We start from the raw sequence: 13,267 nt of genomic DNA, 5'->3' as shown, positions 1-13,267 counted from the left end.
AGGTGTGTCCTTATAGCAGTGGGAGAATGAAGTAATACATATGACTCCTCCATAGTCTTCTGACACACAAGGACAGGTACTGTAGCTATGAGTTCTGCACCTATGTCAAGATGGGGCTCTCAGCATCAGATCCCTTCTCCTTACCTTGAGAATACCCTCTAAAGCCTTCCAAAGCAGGCTTTGGGTCTCAGAAAATCATTAAGATTACATTTTTGTTACACATGTCAACTCTCAGCTATTCTTGACATCTCACAGGAATTAATTTCAGAAGTAAAATACAATTCAAGGAAAAAGAATACTTAATTCTGAATAGAGTATCTTTCAAATTTTTCATCCTTCTTACCATGAACAATAAATGATAAAAGAAAAATGAGCAATTTCATTTTGATAAATAGGTATTTTTAAACTTTTTAATTTTTTTATTTTGTGGGGTACATAGTTGGTGTATATAGATACTTTTTAAAAAATAATAGAAATCACTTAACTCCTAACCCGGAAAAGAAGCTCAGGAGGATGCTTAATTGACCATTCAATGTTTATATGGCAAGGATGGTAAGTGGTCAAACCATGATACAAGATCTTCTGAATTCATTACTTTAAAAATAACCCACTCTAGTTTATAATTATTCTTAAGAGGTTTTCCATTATTTAACTAGCAGTACTACTGTACAAATGTATGAGTAATAGCATGTTAGCATAAAACTATTAATCACACACACATACACAGAGATATTTTTGAATTACAGTGAAGTTTTCTTCATTAAACAATCCCATTTTATCCTTTTCAATATCTACAAAATTATAGGATGAATACTTTTTCTGATAAATGTTCTAAATAATTCTTTATTTTTATTTCCCTTTTTATTTTTAAAAACATCTTTACTGAAGTGTCATTTACATGCTGTTAAATTTCACATTTTTTGAATGTACAATTTAATTATTTTTCATAATTTTCCAGAGCTATACAATCATTCCCACTAGCCAGTTTTAGAACATTTCCCTCACCCAAAAATGATCACTCATGCCCATCTGCATTCAATCTCTATTTCCAGCCAAGGCCCAGGCAGTCACTAATCAGATTTTGTCTGTACAGATTCGACTTTTCTATGTGTTTTATGTATGGAATCACATAACACATACTCTTTTAGGGCCTGGTTTTATTTTCACTTACCACAATGTTCTGAGGTTCACTCATGTTTTAGCATGCATCAGTATTTAAGTTACATTATTTTATAAATCCATTCATCAGTTAATGGGAATTTTTATTCTCACTTTTTGTCTACTAGGAATAATGCTGCTATGAACATTCACATGCAAGTTTTTGGTGAACACATGTTTGAATTTCTCTTGGGCACATACCTAGGATGGAATCAATAGGTTGTATAATATGTTCATATTTAACCCCTTTTTTTTTTCTGAGACAGGATCTTGCTCTGTCACCCAGGCTACATTGCAGTGGCACAATCACAGCTCACTGCAGTCTTGACCTCCTGGCTGAAGCAATCCCTCTGCCTCAGCCTCTCAAGTAGCTGAGACTACACATGCCAGTATAATTTTTGTATTTTTTGTAGAGACAGGGTTTCATCATTTTGCCCAGGTTGGTCTCAAACTCCTGGGCTCAAGTGATCCACCCACTTCTGCCTCCTAAAGTGTTAGAATTACAGGCCTGAGCCTCCACGCTCGGCCTCATATTTAACTTTTAAAAAAATGTTAAATTATTTTACTAAATAGTTGCACCATTTGACATTTTCAAAAGTAATGTTTCAGAATTTCATTTTTTCCACATGCTTGTCAATGGTTGTTAAGATGAATATAAAGTGTTATTTTATTGCAGTTTTAATTTGCAATTTTCTAATGACTAATGTGTCGAATATCTTTTCATATTTATTCATCATTCTTGTACCTTTTTGGTGAAAGGTCTATTCAAATATTTTGCCCATTTCTAACAATTTATTGAAATGTTATTTACATAAGATTCAGTTCATTCATTAAGTGTGCAACTCATTTGCATACTAGTGCAACCATTGCCATAATCTATTTTCAGAACATGTTATCTCCCCCAAAATACCATGTACCTAGTAACAGTCACTCTCCATTTCCTTTCTCCCCCAATTTTTAAATTGAGTATTTTAGTTTTTTTATTGTTATGACATTTCTTTAGATATTCTTGATACAAATCATGTATCAGATAAATGATTTACAAATAGGTTATTCCTGTCTGTTACTTATCTTACTCCTCAAAGTCTGAAGTCAGATTTAGTCATCTTTCCTCAATGGATTGTGATTTTAGTGTCATATCTGAGAATCTTTGCCTAATATAAGGTCATAACAATTACTAAAACTCAGCTCTGAACAAATTATTAGGCTGTTCTTGTGGAAAAAATGAATCTCATAGAATTAACTACCTTGTGGTTTACCAATTAATAACTGAGCTGATGCATTTTGCCCCTCTATTTATAGAAATACATTAAAAGGGACTTTCTCACCTTAAAATTGCTTCAATAAATATGTATTGAATACTGAATATTTTAATTGAAGCCTAAGGGTCTAAAATCGATATCCACATAGCTGCTTCAGATGGAAGGCAAGAGATACATATAATTAATGCATCACCTTCAACATAAAGGAATGTTTCTCTATGGGCCTTTGAAGAACTGTGTGACTGACTTATTAATCATATACCTAATCATAAGTTAAAAAAAAAAAAAACACTTGACTTTGCTTAAATGAATAAAAAGAGATCAACTAAGAAGTTTATGCACTGGGTAATATTAGTGCTTTCATTTCTCTTGAATTAACATTTTTGTATGGTGTGAGAATTATGCAATGGTTTATAAGAAAGAGTTTTAACAACAATGCAATCATCTACAGAAGTCATATAAAACTGGCACGTTGCATGTGGGAAAAAAAGAATAAAATCTGTCACACATTTGTCTTCTAGCCTCTAAAGCAGGTGGTAATAGTAGTTTCTTTTCTTTGTAATTGTAGAAAAATAAAGTAAAAACATAGCAACAGAAAGCATAGTCAAAATGCTTTAATGGGCTCTTTTACAACCCAAAGAAATTTTCTATTATATTAGTGATGTTTTATTGTGTCATTGTGGTTTTACATTAATAATATTTTTCTATATGTATTCTATAACACTGGAATCTATTGAGATTTTATGGTAAGTCAGACTCCAGGAGTATTTTATGGTAATATGATAGTAGAACAAATAAGATCAAGGGGTGTCATACATTCATATATTCATCATAAGTTTCTAATGTTTAAGAATAGCCAGAACAGGCACACTCAGTGTATGATTCTTCATATCCCTGGCACCTTGATTTAATAATTTTCAGCAGCCATCTGTGCCCTTACTGATACACACACATTGCTTCCATCACTCTTCACAGCTCAGCATCTTTACCTGTCAAACTCAGGAATTACTATCTGAATGAATGAGATCAACAAAGCAAACTACATTGTGCCACCAAGCTGTCCTGGAAGAATGCGATATCCAGGTAATATTATCCCATAGAAGGCCTTGACTTTGTTATTAGTAAACAGGAATTTAAGCCGCATCAATACTAGTTATTCTGGGTCAGACCTTGGGGGAAAAAGTCACTCTGATTCAGTTTCCTCAACTGTAAAATGAAAATAAAAACAGTAGGCATTCCTTTCCAGAAATGGCACATGCCTGAATAAAATTATACATAATAGGCTTCCAAGCTTTAGGCTGAATGGAAATCACTCCTCTATTCAGGTATATCCACGCAAGAGGTGTATGGATTTCAGAGTTTACTATAAACAGTGGCAGACACAATGGAATACAACTCTAGAATACATGGCCTTTAAGTGGCCACACAAGACAGGAAACATTAGAGAGGCAGACCAAGAGGAAACAGACAAGGAGAGAGCAGTTCCGGCAGAGAGAGCCTCAGGGTGTACAGGGTACTGGGTAATGACATCATCTATATGCTTTTGAGTTTTTGCATAGCCCTTTTCAACATTCTTCTTCATGAATTTTAGCAGATATTCTTGTGATAAATATCACTTCATTATTATGCTTGTTACTTACCACAAAAAAATCACTTTTTAAATTGATCCATATCAGTTGCTTATAGAGCATCCCATCAACATCCACAGGTTAGTTACTGAGTTTTGATCATGTATAATCAAGTCTTTCTTAATTTACATTGGTCCTCTGCCTTGTGGTCTAATGATTACAGAACTGGTTATAGTAACTATTTCTGTTATGTTGAATCCTACTTTTTTTTTTTTTTGAGACGGAGTTTCGCTCTTGTTACCCAGGCTGGAGTGCAATGGCGCGATCTCGGCTCACCGCAACCTCTGCCTCCTGGGTTCAGGCAATTCTCCTGCCTCAGCCTCCTGAGTAGCTGGAATTAGAGGCATGCACCACCATATGCCCAGCTAATTTTTTGTATTTTCAGTAAAGACGGGGTCTCACCATGTTGACCAGGATGGTCTCGATCTCTTGACCTCGTGATCCACCCGCCTCGGCCTCCCAAAGTGCTGGGATTACAGGCTTGAGCCACCGTGCCCGGCCAAATCCTACTTTTTACATAGTAAATGAGTAAACAGTATGCTACTATGGGTAAGAGCGGGAGCCTTACAATTAACGGTTTACTTTCCGGCTACATGACCCTTGACAATATACCTAGTCCATAAGTCTTGTGATAAAAATTAAATGAGATGATAATTGTAGAGTACTTGGCAGAGTATCTGGTAAACAGTAATATGGTTTGGCTGTGTCCCCACCCAAATCTCATCTTGAATTATAGCCCCCACAATCCCCATGTATCATAGGAGGGATCCAGTGGGAGGTAACAGAATCATGGGGGCAGTTTTTGCCCGTACAATTCCCATGATAGTGAATAAGTCTCACAAGATCGGGTGGTTTTATAAAGGGCAGTTCCCCTACACACACTCCTTTGCCTGCCTCCGTGTAAGACATGCCTTTGTTCCTCCTTCACATTCTGCCATGATTGTGCAGCCTCCCCAGCCAGATGGAATTGTGAGTCCATTATCTCTTTGTCTTTGTCAGTCTAAAGTATGATTTTATTAGCAGCATGACAACAGACTAATACACATGGCAAGCATTAAGAAAATTGCAAGCTATTATTTTAAATTTTCTAAGTGAACATAAAGTCTAGTTCAACTGATTTCTCTGAGCAAATGCCTCAAAACATAATGTGTTTTGCTTAAAAAAAATGAATATATGTTTATGTGTTTGTTTCACAGTTTACACAAACCATACCTATATGAGCTTACCTGGAACACATACTTGCTAAAACCACTGGATGCTCTGTATTGTTATATTATGTTGATTTGCCTTAAACATATATTCTGGGTGGATACCTCATTGGCAAAGATATGGAGAAAGTACAGGGTCGCCACTGTACTTCCTAGGGAGAGGGTGCTGTCCTCATGCCTGATGCTAATTCTTTCATCAATGCTCCCACTTTTATCTTTTCCAACTCTTCAGCAAACTTTGCTTCATCAATTGTGCCTTCTCCTATGTATATCCAAATGTATTTTTTTTCTTTTTTCTTTCTTTGCGATAAGGTCTTCCCAGGCTGGAGTGCAGTGGCGTGATCATGGCTCACTGCAGCCTCAAAATCCTGGGCTCCCAAGATTCTCCCACCTCAGCCTCCAAGCTAGCTGGGACTAAAGGCACACACCAGCATGCTCAGCTAATTTTTAAAAATTATTATTTGTAGAAATAAGGGCTTGTTATGTTGCCCAGGCTGGTCCTGAACTTCTGGCCTCAAGTGATCTTCCTGCTTCTGCCTCCCCAGTGCTGGGATTACAGGCATGAGGCACTCTTCCTGGCCAGAGTGTTTTATTTTTACGAGTTGCATTTCTTCAACATGTGGATATTCTGGAGCATTCTCCCAATATAAAACAGAATAACACCTTGCCCTTCCTCCCCTAAATCCCTCAGTCCTGGCTTTCCAACTCACTTTCAATCTACCTTCTTCCTCTCCTTCAAAGTCTAGTTCCCTGAAGTAGGTCTCTATGGGTGCTGGAGCACTGCAAGCATGCTGAGCACTGAGTCACATGACATCAGCAAAGCAAAGGCACAAAAATATCAAAGTCAGTCACAATGTGCTTATGCATAATTGTGCCATTAGATGACGTACAAGAAAGCTATTTTAACTCCAGAAAACACGTAAATACATCGTTTTGAAAACTAAAATTTTATTCAGAATAATCTTTAAGAGAGTGAGTTCTATAGACTTTCAAATGTTTACAGGTGCTAGAGGTCTTAATCTGATGCTGGCTCAGTTCTCCATTTATTTCCTGTCATTTTATTTAACTGTCCCAACTTCTGTAACACAGCTTTTTACCCAAAATAAGTCCAATGAAACTGCTTTTTTAAATGCCGCCAATGCCTGCCTCATCACTAACACCATGGCCATGCTCCCTTAATTTGCCCTGTGCATCTTCATAACATGGCAGTGTTGACCTGACTCTTCTTGAAACTTGCTATTGCCTTATACTTTATTTTGGCTCTACTACAACTACCTCAAGTCCATGAGAGATTCAAACACTTCATCTTACCTCTTTTCCTTAGAATTTTCACCATTGTGTTTTGAATACACATAGTCCTACCTGTCACATAGTAGTAGACAGCAGGTACCCAGGGAAGATGAACAAACTCATTGTTGAAGGCCTAAACCTGATTACCCATGACAGTGCAGCTTATATGACCTGTTAGACTCGCACATCTGTACCAAAACTAATCTTCCTCTACATCTCCCACCTAATCTTTGCAATTTCTTATTTTCTTCTCTAAATTCTATGTCTCAAAACATTTTAATGTCAAAAATTGTATAGATATACAAAAATGAATTGAGTTTCTATTCACAAACAATGAAAATTCTGAAAAGGAAATTATGAAAACAATCTCAAATAGAATTAAAAACTACAGCAACATACCATCTTACACCAACCAGAATGGCCACCATTAAAAGTCAAAAAACAATATATGTTGGCATAGATGTGTTGAAAAGGAAGACTTACACATGCTGGTGGGAATGTAAATTAATACAACCTCTATGGAAAACAGTATGGAGAAACTTAGTAAGAACTAAAAGTAATCTACCATTCAATCCAGCAATTCCACTGCTGGGTATCTACCCAAATGAAAATAAATCACTATATCAAAAAGACACCTGCACACACATGTTTACTGCAGCACAATTCACAATTGCAAAGATATGAAGTCAATCTAAATGCACATCAACCTATGACTGTGTAAAGAAAAGGTGGTATGTATATATACACGTATATACATACACCATGGAATACTACTCAGCCATTAAAAAAAAAAAGAAAGAATGTGTTTTGCAGCAACCTGGATGAAACCGGAGACCATTATTCTAAGTGAAGTAATTCAGGAATGAAAAACCAAATACCACATATGCTCACTTATAAGTGTGAGCTAAGCTATGAGTATGCACAAACATACAAACTGGTATAAAAAAATGGAGTGTCAGAAGGGGAAGGAGTGGGAGAGGGCGAGGGATAAAAACTAACTATAGAGTAAAATGTACACTACTTGGGTGACAGGTGCACCAAAACCATAGACTTTACCACTATACCATTCATCCATGTAACCAAAAACCACTTGAATTACTACAGCTATTGAAATAAAAAAATTTAAAAAAGAAAGAAGACAGTAACATTTACAATAACATCAAAAGAAATAAAATATTTATGAATAAACTTAATCAAGACGTGAAAGACTGGTATACTGAAAACCAAAAAACATTTGCTGAAAGAAAAGTAAAAAGACATAAATAAATATCACAACATGCCATGTTCATGAATGGGAATATGTAATATTGTTAAAATGTCCATATACTACCTAAGTGATTTATAGATTCGATGCAATCCCTATCAAAGTATCAATGATGTTTTTACAGAAATAGAAATTATAAAATTCATATGGAACCGCAAAGAACCCAAAATACCCTCCCCCCCACAATTTCCTTATTTCAAAACATATTACAAATTTGCAAAAATGAAAACATTATGGCCTTGGAATAAAGACAGATATGAAGACAAATGAAACAGAATGAAGAACCCTAAAGTAAACCCACATGTATATGGTTAAATGATGTTTGACAAAGGTGTCAAGACTACACAATGGGGAAAGGATATTCTCTTCAACAAACGGCATTGAGAAAACTGGATGTTCATATGCAAAAGAATAAATTGGACTTTTATATCATACATAAAATCAACTCAAAATGGATTAAAGATTTAAACCTGAAACTAAAATTGCTAGAAGAAAACATAGAGGAAAAGTTTTATAGCATTGGTCTTGGCAATGGTTTCTTGGGTGTAACACCAAATCCACAGTAATAAAAGCAAAAGTAGACAAGGGGGACTCTATCAAACTAAAAACTTTCTACACAGCCACGGAAATAATCAACAGAATAAAATGGCACCCTACAGAATGGGAGAAAAATATTTGCAAACCATGCATCTGATAAAGGGTTAATATCCAAAAATATATTAGGAACTGTTACAACTCAACAGCAAAACTATTTATTTTAACATGAACAAAGCATGTGAATAGACATTTCTTCAGACATACAAATGACCAACAGGTATAGGAAGAGATACTTAACATGACTAATCATCCTGGAAATGCAAATCAAAACCACAGTGAGTCATCACCTCACTCCCATTAGGATGGCCATTATCAAAAATAAACATCAAAAAACAAAAATTAGAACGTAAGAAGCACTGGCAAAGATGTGGAGAAATTGGAACCCTTGTTCACTGTTGTTGTGAATATGAAATGGTACAGCTGCTATAGAAAACAGTATAGCGATTACTCAAAACATTAAAAATAGAATTACAATATAACCCAGCAATCTCACACCTCAGTATTACCCAAAAGTATTCAAAGCAGGTTCTCAAAGCATTTGCACATGCAGGTTTACTGCAATGCTATTCACAATCACCAAGAGATAGAAGCATCTCAAATATCCATTGATAAATGAATGGATTTTTTTAATGTCATATATATGGTTGTCCCTCATTATCCAAAGATAACAAAATCTGAGAATGCTCAAGTCCCTGTTGTAAAATGGTGTCATATTTGCATATAACCTATGTACATTCTCCTATGTACTTTAAATCTCTAGGTTAATTATGAAACCTACTAATACAATGTAAATGCTATGCAAATAGTTGTTCTATTGAATTGTTTAAGGAATAATGACAAGAAAGAAAATCAGTGTATATAACTTTTTACTAAATATTTTTGATCCACGTTTGGTTAAATCCATGAATGTGGAGACCATAGATACAGTGAACCAGCTATAATACAATGGAACAATATTCAGGCATTAAAAAAAAAAGAAATCCCGTCATATGCTACAACATGGATGAATCTGCCAGGTATTATGCTAAGCAAAATAAATCAGTGGCAGGAAGACAAATACTGCATGATTCCACTTACATGAGGTATCTAAAGAAGTGAAAATCACAGAAATAGTAAGTAGAATAGCAGTTCCAAGGAGTGAGGGCAAAAAGAAATATGCTGGCAGTCATGATGAAAAAGTTGTGGAGACCTGCTATGTAACATTCTGCTTATCATTAACAATACAGTACTTAGCTCAAAGACGTAAAACTTAAGTGGGTAGATCTCATAGTATGTGTCTTTTATCATAATAAAAAATCACAGAGTACGGTATGTTTACAAATATATGCTCCAACCTTTCTGAACGTTTATCTATCTTGCAACTCTTTATTATTAGCTTATTTTATATTCTGTAGTGTACCCTAAAGCAACGACTTCAAATCTGCTTTTTTATATGTTAGTCTATAAGCTGAAGCCCTCAAGAAGGCTGCATTCTTTTACTTTAAAAGGCAGAGCCATAAACTATGATCTTATCTCTCCCCGAATCAACCTTCACCTTTTCAGTAACCTTTCTTTTCTTCCTGCAACATCACTGAACCCATACCACCTTCCATCACTCCATGACACTTCTCTATAATAATTGCATCTCTGTCTACATGCTTTGAGGGGCCCTTATTGGCCCTTTCCCTCATCTTCATAGGTGAACAAATCTCCCTTTCTTGAAAAGTCAGCTAGATGTTCACATGACCCAATTTCTACTACATTTACTCTCCCATTTCTTGCCTTATTTAACTGCTAGTCATTAAGAAAGGGCGGGCTTCATTTGTCATTCTCACTTCCTCAATATATAGTCCTTCCTGAATTCCTTAATGTTTGGTTTTGATCTCTATATTTACATGTATATTCCTCCATGATACCAAGACATTAATAACATCTTGCTGAACTGATCTCTCACCATTGGCTTGTTTGTATTCCTCTGGTTGGTTTATAACTGATCTTATTGGTATGCAACTACTTGGTCTTAGAAATATTAAGCAATGACATATGTCTTTAGAAGAAACAGATAAACAGTAATTTGGATCACAATCTACAATCAGTTTCTAGAAATATATCTCTGAAGTCCCAAAGGGATTTAAAAGCGGAAGCAAATCACTGTTGCATGTAAATAGAAGCTCATTTAATGTACAGCCTAATAATCTGAATGATTAAAGTGGATAATTCAAGACAGATAAGCATGCTGACACCTAAATTATGGCAGTGAGTAAATACATCAGAGAAACATAAAAAGCACCAGATGGATCTAAACGCATTGGAGAATTGAGCTGCCCATTAGTAGATAATATCTGACTTGGAAGACTATAAGCAAAATGTATACATTTATATATATCTAGTATTTGCCTGACGATACAATCCCCACAAGATATTTAAAATAAGCCGGAAGAAATCCAGGGTCCATCAATACCAACTTTTGCAGTAATTTTTTACAGCAACCATTACTTTTCAACTTTTTTTAAGAAAATGAAAAAGAAAAGATAACGTGCCAGATTAAAATGTTTAAGTTCCATTTTTAAATAGGAAACATCTAAAATGACTCATTTTGATAATTAAAAAATTAAGGTTTTTAAAATCATTGTCATAAAGTGATGAGAATAACATAAAAAAAAAGAAGGAAGAACAATTAGGCGTCGCATAGCTCACTCCTACTTTATCAGATCTGTAATTGAAACAAGAATTAGTCTTTTTTAAAAAATAAGTTAAGCAGTCCAGGAGTGATGTCTCATGTCTGTAATCCCAGCACTTTGGGAGGCGCAGGCAGGCAGATCACCTGAGGTCAGGCGTTCAAGACCAGCCTGGCCAACATGTTGAAACCCCATCTCCACTAAAAATACAAAAATTAGCCAGGCGTGGTGGCAGGAACCTGTAATCCCAGCTACTTGGGAGGCTGAGGCAGGAGAATCACTTGAACCTGGGAGGTGGAGGTTGCAGTGAGCTGGGATCGAGCCACTGCATGCCAGCCTGGGAGACAGAGTGAGACTCTGTCTCAAAAAAATAAAATAAGTAAAGCATTGATATTAAAGTACTGCTGACTGGAATACAAGGCTCCTCATTCCTAATTAATTTCAATGTTTAGTAACCTATTTAAGAAAATACAATGTGATTTCTCTAAATTTAACATGTGGTTGTTAATTTGCTATAAAACTACCAAGAACTATTGTTGGGTTTGTTACAATAAAAAACAGAATGTCTTTTATCATCATTCTTTAGAAGTGTTGTTTTCCCATATGATTGAAAGAGCTGGGAATCAGTCTTGCAGAATACACTCCAATCTTCTTTTTCCGTTTGCATAATGTCTCCTTCTTTTCACACCAACACTCTTCTTTGCCCCTTCTTCTTTGTTGCCCACTTTATTTCTAACTCGGCCTAGCATTGTTCATGTTTTCTTGCAAGGAATTTAATTTATTGAGTGCAAGGAAGAGTTAAAATAAGATACGAGGCACGTATCTTATTGTGGAGTGCAAGTAATTTTCTGCACTTTAATTTTGATTCATCCAAATTCCCCCATTATTTAATATTTACATCAATTTTCTGTCTTTTATCAATCTTTTTTATTAACTTATGGGAAAGTCTTCCAAAATTTGCCTCATCCTTAAAAAAAAAAAAACTATTCACCTTTTATTCTCTGTCCTTGTGAATAGATGTATCATCAAAATTTAGAATGTCTATATTCCTCAGCCATTCTTTAAAAGCAGATATTTTCTACATATCTTATTTTAATTCTTCCTTGCACTTGGTAAATTATACATATATATATAATATATATATATATAATATATATATTATATATATATATGCAAGAAGGACTCAATATTTGCTGAAAAATGAAAATGTGGATATGAGAATGAGTGAATGTAAGCTGAGACTGATACACTGATTTTTCTTTGGAGATAGAAAATTAGTATTTAATTTTATTTCTATATAGTTACTCATGAAAAAGAATTACTGAAGAATGTTAGTAGAGCAATTATAGCAGAAAAGAGGAAGAATAAATATAGACCACACTTCTGCACAAATTTTAGGAATTAATTACAAAGGAAAATGCCATCTACAGATTAAATAGAAATAACATATCAATATAAATAGGTAAGGGGTCTGGGAAAATCACATTTTCAATTATATATCTTTCCTTTCTATGATAAGAAATGCAGGTACTCTTTAAAGTGCATATATTTAAGCATTTTTTCACATCAACCAGGGCAGGAAATTTAGTGTCCCATGCATAGCAAGTGGTCAGTACATAATTGCAAATGTCATTCAAGTTAGGTAGTTTCACAATCCCTCTGTTGCCAAGGAGTACAGCAAAAAGGACTCTTAGCCTCCCTTCGAAATACACCTTAAAATTACCATTAAATTGAATATAATTAGAATTACAATTAAACGTTATATCATTTTTGGAAGAAAATTATTTCTCCATCAAGTTTTACAATGGCCTTTGGCATAGCACAGCAAAATTGGACCTTAAAATAAAATCTCAGTTAAATGAAAAGCTCAGATTCACAATTTTCATACTTCAGAATTTCCCTATGTATATTTCTCTGGTGACCTTTCTAATGACAAAGCTTGATATGATAGGCAATTAAATTTATATCCCAAGCCACACTATAAATTTGTCAGGCCCAAAATATATGCACTGTGAAGTTCATAAAACCAGCTCCTGATACCAGGGAGAGGATAAAGAAGAGGTAGCAGGTAAGTCCTTGGTCCTTCCGTGGACATTGGCTTAACGATGCTCAGCACTTCATGTGGGTGAAGGACCAAGAAAGGCCCTCAAAGCTCCCTAAAGTGAGGCATTTAATCACCCCAAATTATTTTTAGTATCAGTAC

The 13,267-nt window shown here is 35.1% G+C and overlaps 1 long non-coding RNA gene across 1 annotated transcript in view; it reads left to right on the top strand.

Annotated features, from left to right (window-relative positions):
- Positions 1–3,508, top strand: part of LOC118149758 (uncharacterized) — a 94,710-nt gene extending 91,202 nt beyond the window's left edge. Inside the window, exon 4 of the long non-coding RNA XR_004737454.3 lies at positions 3,396–3,508. This is a non-coding gene — a long non-coding RNA (uncharacterized LOC118149758). The remainder of the gene's footprint in view (positions 1–3,395) is intronic.
- The last annotated feature ends 9,759 nt before the right edge of the window (positions 3,509–13,267 follow it).

The sequence above is a fragment of the Callithrix jacchus genome, chromosome 20 (assembly GCF_049354715.1).
Source record: "Callithrix jacchus isolate 240 chromosome 20, calJac240_pri, whole genome shotgun sequence".
NCBI classification, from domain to species: domain Eukaryota; kingdom Metazoa; phylum Chordata; class Mammalia; order Primates; family Cebidae; genus Callithrix; species Callithrix jacchus.
This window is presented reverse-complemented; position numbering and strand designations above follow the sequence as displayed.